We start from the raw sequence: 7,020 nt of genomic DNA on the forward strand, positions 1-7,020 counted from the left end.
CCAGAACGGCTCCTGGGATTGGCCGAGCACTGCCAGGCCTCTCCCCGTCTGGGGCGGAGGTCACAGTGTAAGAGGGGACCGCGGGCACGTGCAGAGGGGGGTGGCTTTGGGTGCCCCTTCTGCCCCGTGTGCCCGATGCGTGCGTGTGTGCATTTCAAATGCAGCGTTCTCCTCATCAGGCACCAGTGACAGGTTCCACAGTTCTACTGGAGGCCTGGAACGAACTCCTAGTCCAAAAAACAAAAAAAACAGGACAAAAAAAGGCAGGCTCAGTCCTCCCTACCATTACCTTACAAGGCAACTATGCATTCCTACCCAGGAAGTTCATTGGCTCTGTTTTGAGCAGCTTTGCCAAACTGTTGTCTGGAGCTGGAGGAATTCTTACCTTGCCATTTTAAGGGGCGAGGGAGAGCGAGAGAGAGAGCGAGGGAAGGGGGAGTGTGTACAAAGGCTCATTTGGACAATCGGAGGAAAGCGGTTTTCAGTGAAATTAGCCTTGGTGGTGCAGAGAAGTGTTTCCTTCTCTTGTACTGGGATAACGTGTCACCGTATCCCACGGCAACTGCCCCCACCCCAGCAGGTCCTCCACGTATTGACTCACACATCAGAGTGAAGCTCGGAGGCCAAACAAAAGAGCAAAGATTCCTGCCAAGCAGAATTTGTCAGGAAGCGGAACTAAACCAAAGGGATTTCTTTCGTCAGTTGGGCATCTGCGCCATGTTGCTATTTCGCTTGCAGATTGTGACACTTGTGCTGGCGCACGGAAGCAGTTGGTCTCCCTGGTGACCGGATTACATACGTTTCCAATGAGGGGGTTACACTGTTCAGTCAGACAGAAGGGAAACCGTGACAGAGGTCATCCCCGCGTTAAGCAAGAGAGCAACTTGAAGGGACCTATTTAAATTGTGAAAGGACAGCGTTCGTAGGGTTTGGTAACCCTGGCTCGGTAAACACACCCCAAAATCACGACTGATCGGATGTTAAGCTCTCTTAATGGTAGCTTTGTTACAACATACACCTGCTAAAGGACAAAACATGCTGCCAGATCTGTGTGTGGACATTTTACTTTTAAAATCACTGGGCTTCCAAATCAGCAGACTGATTTGAGAAGTTGCCTTAAGCATTATTTTCCTGAAATCACAAAATCTCATCCATCCCCACGTTGTGACAGTTCCTTAACGGGAAGCCCATTCCCCAGGGGTCTGGTAAAAGTGTTGGGTGCCATTTTGCTACCAGAATACTCTATTGTGTTTCCATCAAGGTTTAAGGGAGTGGGCTAAACTGGCTGCAATCCACAGTCCTCAGAGCTAATAATAATAATATAAAATATAGGTTAAAATATGTTTAAAAATGAAGATGGAGAAGGGATCTGTTTTTGAGGGGGGGTGGGGGGGGGCAGGCTACTCTCTGCTCAACAATGACAGGAAACGGAAACTGCGAGGAGCGCCCAGTAGCAGGCCCTCGTGTTACCAGGGCAACAATCATCACCGGAACTCGGAGGGTAAAAAGAGCTTGCATCACTGTACTGCAATGCAGGAACCAGCTGTCCTCTCAGCCATTTTCCACATGATAGCGGGTTTCCTGGTCATGCTCAACATGTGTTTTAAACGTTAGCAAATGCATCGAGATTTCTCCCCGCTAATCCTCCAGTAGAATGGGTCCGGTTATGCGTGGACATGCGTGCCATTTTTGCCACCTTGGCATTGTTATTTTTATATTGTAAGGTGACCATATACAGTATTGGCTTTTAAAAAGAGGACAGAGGCAGGTGGGCATGATGAACATAATACTGGGCCATTAGTTTATATGCAGTCTATGGAACAATCTAAAAGAGGAAATGTCCTGGATGAAGAGACCATCTGGTCAGCCTATTATATTGCTCTTTACATATTTACTTTTCATGCCGTGCCACAGTTCAGAGTCAATCTTCCAGACTTTGCAATACCATCCCAGTTTCCTTTGGCTGAACAACCCAGTGAATTGTAATTAAAAATGGCTGAATAAATAATCATTCTATGTACATGTCCATACGCAGGAGAACTGCTCTGCCCTGCTCTGAGCAAACATGCCGGGGGAAAGCCTGTGTTTTGTCAGATAGGAATTTATAAATCAGCTCTGTTAGAACAAGCCGTCCTTATCTGAGGCTTATTTACTTGTTGCGTTCCAGTGAGATATGAGTGTTAAATATTAATGTGAAAGTAAGCATCTGTTTAGTTTTTATTCCAGGGTTGGCCAGTAGGGGGCAGGTGTGAACCGTCACACAGGACTGCCCTCGTAGAGCCATACGGGCTCCAGAGTGCAGCTCCACCTTCATTAAGCAGCCTGACCCAGAGTGCCATTTCCCCCACTCCACACCAGAGCCCGGCCCAAATAAGCATACTTGCCTACTACTAAGTACACAAGCGGCATACAAGCATTAAAAAAATGTATAATCAATTTTTAAAATGATATATATATAATGTAATGTTTTGTTGTTGTTTGTTTATTTCAGGCCACCTAAAAGGTAGCTAGAACAGTTCTTCTCTTTCTTCAGTTTTCTGGTTCAGTGGGGTTGGTACATCCATCCATCACATCATTCCATTGTGAATCAAAAGAATCTTGAAGCCACGCATTCCATTGCACATTGCAACAGGCATGTGTGTCCCCGGGGGGGGCCTCTCTTCTGCTTGGCAGCGGGTTCGACCGCTTATCGTATCAGCCAGAGAGAGAGAGGGAGAGAGGGAGGGAGAGAGAGAGAGAGGAGGGGAACGAGGAGAAAGAGCGTGAAGATTAAAAAAAAAGAGGAAAAGCAAGTGAGCAGAGAAATAGGAACAAGCCAAAGAAATCAGAGACGAAGGGGGTTGTGAGGGGGAGTGGCCAATCCTTCAGCTGGCAGCTCACCTTGTGAAAATACACCTGGTGATACCTCTCACACACTGCCAAGGAGTCTGGGACCTATCCCACTCAGTTTAGGAGCCAGTGCGATATTACACAGGAAGAGGAGGCGGAGGGGTGACCCTGGCTCGAGCACCCACACGGGGCGGTTCAGTCAAATGAAGAACGTGAACGTTCTGCCAAATGAAAACTGGTCAAACGCGCTGCACGCAAAGTGAGGTTTACCTGTTTGCATGGAATCCCTGGGGAAACAGCTGACAGTCTGCGGGATTTTCTTTCATGGTACAAATCAAAATTATTTTCTTTCCATTGCTGACTCTGTCACAAAAGAGAAGTTTATGTATTACATTTGCAGTATGTTTTTAATTCTTTTCCAGTGCAGTGGTATGGTTTCATAGATTTAGGAAATATTCCAGCAAAAATGACCGAAAAGACTTTTTTCTCTAACTTTTCCCAAACTCAGTTTCTTGAAAATGAAATCTCCCATAATGCATTTGATTCTATCCTTCTTGCAAACGACAGAATAGAACGCTGCAGTCGGGGAAAATGAATGACAGGAGACTATGAAAAACATAATTTAGACAGCAGCAGTCCTACCTATCCTAGAGATTGATGGCTTGTTTAAATGAATAGCTTCCATTCATAGCTTACAACTGCAGTCCTTCCACCGACATTCCACAGAAATGACCCTGTCCTCCAAAAAGATTGTTGCTGTTATCTGTGCTTTTGGCGAGCAACGTGTATGAAATGTCTGCCGTCCCTGTTTGCTGTATATCAGCTCAATGCCTAATTTTGCTTTAATAGGCTTATTTCACTTCAGTCGTTACACATCTGAGTCTATAGACAATAACGGTAACTGCAATTCAAATGCTGCTCTGAGTTCATGAACTTGAGTTTATGATGTTATTAGAAATTAGAATTATACAGTATATGTCCAAATAACAGGCTGTCCACTATTTTTGTACCTTCTATTTATATTTTCATGTCAATGTATTAATATACTAACTTGCAATAACCTGATACAGACCAACTACTGTACTTGTAATGAGTATCAAGGACCAAAGATGTGCTTAGTGCAATCCCAAGTGGAATGGTTTGGAATTGCATGAAAATGACCTCGTTGTGAAAGAAGGACAATTCCAGGGTTGCATGCTATTTATCGTAATGTATAATATTCAGCATGCTGTGTATTTCAACAAAAAAATGTTTTAAATGTATAAAAGCCGCATCAGTCACACATGGTGATTATGATGATTCTGACAGGGGTCCTCAAAAATTTGTGCAGATATGGCGCAGGGATGGGGTGGCCTGGGATGGTGAGGGCCCAATGTGAGATACTTTCACTGGGCCCAAAATCCCTAGTGGGGCACTTGCAGACAGGCATGGAGACTGAGACACAGGAACGGGATAGGCCAGTTGCCCTGAGGTCACAGATTAGAGCAGAGAGATCAGCATGGTGTGTGAGGTTTGAATAATTAGTGCAGAAGATTAATAGATTAAAAGATTAACACGATTGCTTGAACATGCTTGTGTTTAGGCAATCTCAGGCATAATATCCTCTGAGAATACCCAAAGAATCAACTTCTGCTTAGTATGTTAACATGCGGTAACACTGCAGTCCTAAATTTAGTCGAATATCATTTAAAAAACTGTGCTTCGCTTGATTGTGGAAACGAAGAAACGATGAACTCAATTTCCTCCTTTGGACACTCGTTCGCTTTGCGTTTGGCGTACTGAACGTCCACAAGGGGGCACCCTCAGCCTAACGAATGATCACTCGAAGCTGCGGAGAGAGCATGTGCATTTCCATCCTGCGGTTACAGATTAGTGGGTGTGCATCTGCCTTGTGTCACCGCCGTTCTATTCCTGACATACCTTGAGTGCCAGCAAGAGGATGGAAAACCATTTATCACCGATTTCAGCCAAATGGCCACCAAAGGGCCCAATACGATCTGTGCGTATTTGCCAGTGTGCGTCCTTTTCCATTATTTTCTCAATGGGGTTCTTGCTTTAGTGGTTGTTTTTACATCGCTTACATTGTGAATGGCACCATTATATTATTGATCATTATCAAGTTTAATTAGAGACAGTCTTATCGCTCGCTGATGTGCTAAAACTGAAAAATGCCCAGAGAATTATTGTTCAAAAACTAGCAGTAATATGACATAAAGCAATGCACTTCCTGGCGAAATAACGATATATGGAAGCTATGCGGTGTGAATATTCTTAACTTTAATGTCTCAGAAATTACATTTATGTGCACAAGCCTACAATTCTGAGCCTTTTGTGATTTATTCAGACTTTATTTACTTTATTCATTTGCTTCTCTGTTTGTTTCTAGCATCCTAACCTCCATTGGATCCTGAGGCCCAGCCCTGCTGTTTTACCACACTGCCCCTCCCCCCCACTTTCCCCTTCACCCGTGACGCGTCGCCCCTGTCCGAAAACTCCGCGCTGCGCTATTTCGGACCGCCCCCGGGCCGGGGTGCTGAGGTGTCCCGGCCCGTCCTGCTCGGGTTTCATCACCTCCGCCTCTCTCGGCACGTCTGGGCCCCGGCGGGGCCTCCCGTCTAGGCTTTCACCGCCGGTTCTGTTCATTCTTTATTTACCCGCCGTCTCGCTTTCGCTCGCCCCTGCCCCTGCCCCGCGCCGCGCGCACCTCCGACCCGCTCCTGCGGCCCACCTGTTCACATGACGCCTCCTCCCTGAACTCCCTGCGGGAGCAACACCTCCTATTTATCCATGCTGAGGCTGGACTCCCAGCCCCCAACAAGGAGGGCCTCGGTTTGGCTCCAGTTGGTGATACAGACAGTGGATGATATAGACAGTGGATGACAGACAGTGGATGATATAGACAGTGGATGACAGACAGTGGATGATATAGACAGTGGATGACAGACAGTGGATGATATAGACAGTGGATGACAGACAGTGGATGATATAGACAGTGAATGACAGACAGTGGATGATATAGACAGTGGATGACAGACAGTGGATGATATAGACAGCGGATGATATGGACAGTAGTTTCACATGTATCAAATCCTCACACAACCTACCGGTGGGTTCTGACCCACGGTTTGAGGACCACTACTGCTGCAGCATCAGCAGAGCAGCATCACCATTGTGCAGTCTGGAGAGAGGTTGCTCAGTAAAGACCGTGACACTCAAGGTCCAAGAACTGATTTTCTGGTTTTCCATCCTCCCTTTACCTGGGAGTCAGGTGCGAATGTAGTCTGGCCAATCAGCAGCACTAACTGTTCAGTTAATCACCTGGCCGGAAAAAAAAAATGGATTCGGATTGGAGGTCCAGATCTGAGTATCCGTGGTCTAGACGGGGGTGGATGGTGGCATTTTCATTTGGACGGTGGGCGAAGATGGCATCTCGGGTCATGCCCGTTTGGGGGCCTGCTGGCAGGGGGGTTTCGCGGCCGGGCTGTGGAAAATGGCCCCGATGCCACGTGGACCCGGGCCAGGGGGGGCCGTGCCAACCCCCCTGACTCTCTCCAGGGCTAAAAGCGTCCCCCGCTGACCCCGAGCCGGGGGCACACGCTGCGGGCTGCACCCCTCTTCTGCAGCAGGGCACCCCTGGACCCACCAGCAGTGTGAAGAGACACTTTAAGGGTTTATCTGTTCTACAGCACGACCGGAAAGGGGCATGAAGACACAGGGCTTCAGAGAGCTGTGGTGAAAAATGACACTAAATATAACTTTCCCTTGATAATCAACAGGACGCCTCCCGCAGAAATATTTCCCCGCTGACTATAAGGCTCCTGTCCTCATGTTATTGCTCGTGCGGAGCCCATGCCTTTTCCCGTAAAAAAAAAGTCCTTACAGTCACACAGCGCAGCACTTTGTGTTTTGGAGGAGAGGACAGAGCTGCCATTACCGATGCTATTACTGCTGCAGGGCCTTTGTCTGAGATCAGAACAGCCTATTCTCGGGCGGGTGCACTTCAGGAAAAAAACGGACAAGTGCTCACTTCACTTTGGTCTGAAGTGTCAGAGCAGGGCTGCCCGTCCCCGTTCGAATCCGACCCTAACAAAGCGCTCCTCCTTAAACAGCCAGAGGCCTCGTTGAGCCGTTCATTAGCAGAGTCAGGTGTGCCAGATTAGGGCTGAAATGGAAACCCTGCGGGATGGTAGA

Source organism: Anguilla anguilla, chromosome 19 (assembly GCF_013347855.1).
Source record: "Anguilla anguilla isolate fAngAng1 chromosome 19, fAngAng1.pri, whole genome shotgun sequence".
In the NCBI taxonomy this organism is placed as follows: Eukaryota; Metazoa; Chordata; class Actinopteri; order Anguilliformes; family Anguillidae; genus Anguilla; species Anguilla anguilla.